The following is a 3,307-nucleotide window of genomic DNA, read 5'->3' on the forward strand; positions in this document are numbered from 1 at the left end:
TGTCATACAATCGTATTTAAATTTAAATTTATTCCACAGAGGGGAACTTAAAGCAGATGGACCATGAATGCCTTGACAAATCATTTCATAAAACCATTCTAAACAGGCTATTCCATACCTAAACCTGTTATATTGCTCTTGATAGTTTTTATTCATGCCTTTTTTCCGCGTCTGAGTTTTTTCTTATTATTATTTCTTTTGCATGCTGCCTGTTTCAGTCACTCAATGCTGCCTGCCTGTGAAGCAGCTAATGTTGACTACAGCATGGTGGGTGGATGCAAGGGTGAGCTATTCAGACTGGTATTGTGAAGGGCTATAGGTGGGCGGCAAATGTGGTTAATTTTCTTGTCTTGGGCTTGTGGTTCATTTTGCTGAGCCAAATCCTCTCATTTAGGGGATTATGTTCCCAGGCTTGTGGAGAGTGGGTGGAGGTCAAAGAGGATGAAAGAGAGAAAAAAGGAGGAATGGACAGAGGAATGAAGAAAGTGATGGAAAGAGTTTGCGGGGTCTAGGTGATGAGGGATGGAGAGACATGGCAGCAGATGGGGGGTTAATATATGTACTGCTGTGTGGAGTTTGGGGGGAGGTGTTGTTCAGAGGGAGAGAGAGGCATAAGAGGTAAGCAGCTTGTGTGTGTGTGGAGTGATCTGATGCTTGGGGGTGTACTTGTGTGGGCAGGAGGTGTAGTGAGGTGGGGAGAGCATTGTTTAAGGAGGGCTGATGGGGGGCTCCCACTTATAATGGGCATCGTTAGATCTCCTTCAGTGCTGTTCCTACTTCACAGTCCAAAACATACCATGCCTCTCCAAAAGTTAAAGAAGTCCCCCCCATACTGCACTTGTATATATGCGTCGATGAACTCTGAGATGGTCGAAGCACTTTGGGCCCTTTGTCTGAGTGAATAGAAGAGTTTAGACCATGAGGCTGAATTGATGCTTCAGAGAGGGGGATCTCCTTGAAACACTCAATTCCCTCTGGGCTGTCTAAAAAAAACTAAAACACACACACACACACACAAACACACACACACACACACGGTCAAGGACGTGACCCTCATTTTATTGGACCAATGTTATTCAGTAAATTTTTTAACCATAGCTAGGCTGAGAGATGGAAAGTGCAGAGGAGGCTACTATTCAGCTTTAAACAATACTGTAAAGCTAAAGAAAATAGTATCTGGCAAAACACACAGGGAACTTGTTTCCAGGTCATTCAAAAAGAACAAACATTGTAAGAGTCCATAACGAGGAAGCAAAGGCTAAAGTATAGAAATGAAAAAGTTCCAGAGAAAATATCAGCACGTGTTCATAGAATGGATGACATAGAATACGATGTAAGTCGAGAGGGTTCAGTAGAGGAGTGGAGAACTCTTGAGTTGGAAGCTGTGAATACCTCGCCTATGTCAGGAACTGGGACATTCTCTTCGCCGTCTTTTTTCTCTGGGAGGTCGGGCAGAGAGTCTGCATATGCATTCAAAGAAAAGTAAAAATAAAGGGGGCACTCTTAGCTCAGTTGGTAGGGCGTCCCCCCCATGGGCCTCGGCCAGCAGCGGACCCGGGTTCGATTCCAGCCCGCGGTCGTACTCTGCATGTCACTCCCCTCTCTGCCCCATTTCAACTATGTCTCTAGTCTACACTATCAATAAAAGCATAAAAATGCCAAAAAATATCTTTAAAAAAAAGTAAAAATAAAAACAGAAAAATAGGTGACAGCTTATGGTTATTATCGATATGACATAAAGTACACAAAGCTAGAGCTGCTATTATCCACTTGAACATCAAATGCATTATAAAGCATTACGGCTATCAACATGCAAGGAGAATGCCCAGTTGAAGTGTTGAGTAACATTCTCAAGTGGGCCATTCACTCCTAATTCCCCTTTAAAACAATTGCTCTGTCTGGCCTGAGTTATGGCAGATTGTGTTACATGATACTTGGAATAATGAACTCAGCATGTCAACACTGCCAATCTCACATAGCACAGAACAGGATCTGTCTGTTCCAGCCCCTAATCCAGTCTGTTTTGGAAGCAGAGACTGTGGCGTGACACTTGTTCCCTATAGTCTCCCAGTCTTCCTGGAACCTCCAAGTGGCAGCCCACATTAGCATAACGGTGAGGCCCATCCACTCACTACAGGATTAGTTCAGCTCTCCTCCCACTGTCTGATGGCTCTTTATCCAGATGGATACAGCCTGTTAGAGGTCTTAACCACACCATTGCCCCGAAAGTCATTATCATTCACCACGAGAAGGAATCAGCTCACTGAGGGTCTGCTGTTTAGAGTGAGATTGACATCTCATTTGGGATGGTTTAAGAGAAAAGACAGGGAACTCCCCTTCAGACTATGATGGAGTAGCCAATTAATGCACTAGCAATCTGCCTTTATACTTAAGGGACTATTTAAAACTGTTGATCTGGTCCTGTAATGTTTTATGTAACATTGTGTTTACTTTATTTATAATGTAGATTATATTTATGGGACACATGGTTTACAGTACACCAAGAGCTCAAACTTTCAGAAGAGATATTTGTTTGACTTAAGTAGAGGTTTGTGCATCCTGTAAGATATTTAGCCGATTTCAGTGCCCATTTGGTAAATTTAACCTACTGTATATGCTGGGAATGTCATTCTCTTTTCAGCACTAAAACCCTTCTTGTTTTTCCAATGAAAGAGATTTGTCACACATTGACCCATGAGATAGGCTGCTTCGCTTGAAAAATTAAGTTATGCTTGAAAAAAATGTCAATATGTTGTGTGGCGCCATCACCAGACAGATGGGTCACCACCACTAATCCATCAGACTCAGGTAACCTAGATTGTTGATGTTTGCATTTGCGAAGGAGCCAGTTAAATAGCATGCATATGTTATATTCCATTTAAAGTATCACTTATTGGCTTATTCACCAGCCAGATAAAAAAAATAATAATAATAAAAAATAAAAAAAATACTACTAAAAATAATAATTTGAAGAATTGGAATTTTAGTTGTCTGGATTTGATATTCTTTCCTGACACACAAAAGGATCAGACTTTTATCCATATGAGAAACTAACTTGTTTCACATGACGAAAGAGCTGCAAACATCATTGCACAAGAACGATTATAAATAATGTAATTTATTTACGTAACAGTGGATTTTCTGGAAAATAGACCAAAATGCAATTTATCAATTTTAGTATAATTTAGGAAAATAAGAAACAGATAGAGTGCAAGTAATAATTTTATTTTATGCATTACCTGCATAAAGCATAACATTTTTAAAAGTGCATACAAATCCATCACAATTGTAAAGGATAGAGGAAGGG

This window comes from Ammodytes marinus, assembly GCF_949987685.1.
Source record: "Ammodytes marinus genome assembly, chromosome: 5".
NCBI classification, from domain to species: Eukaryota; Metazoa; Chordata; class Actinopteri; order Uranoscopiformes; family Ammodytidae; genus Ammodytes; species Ammodytes marinus.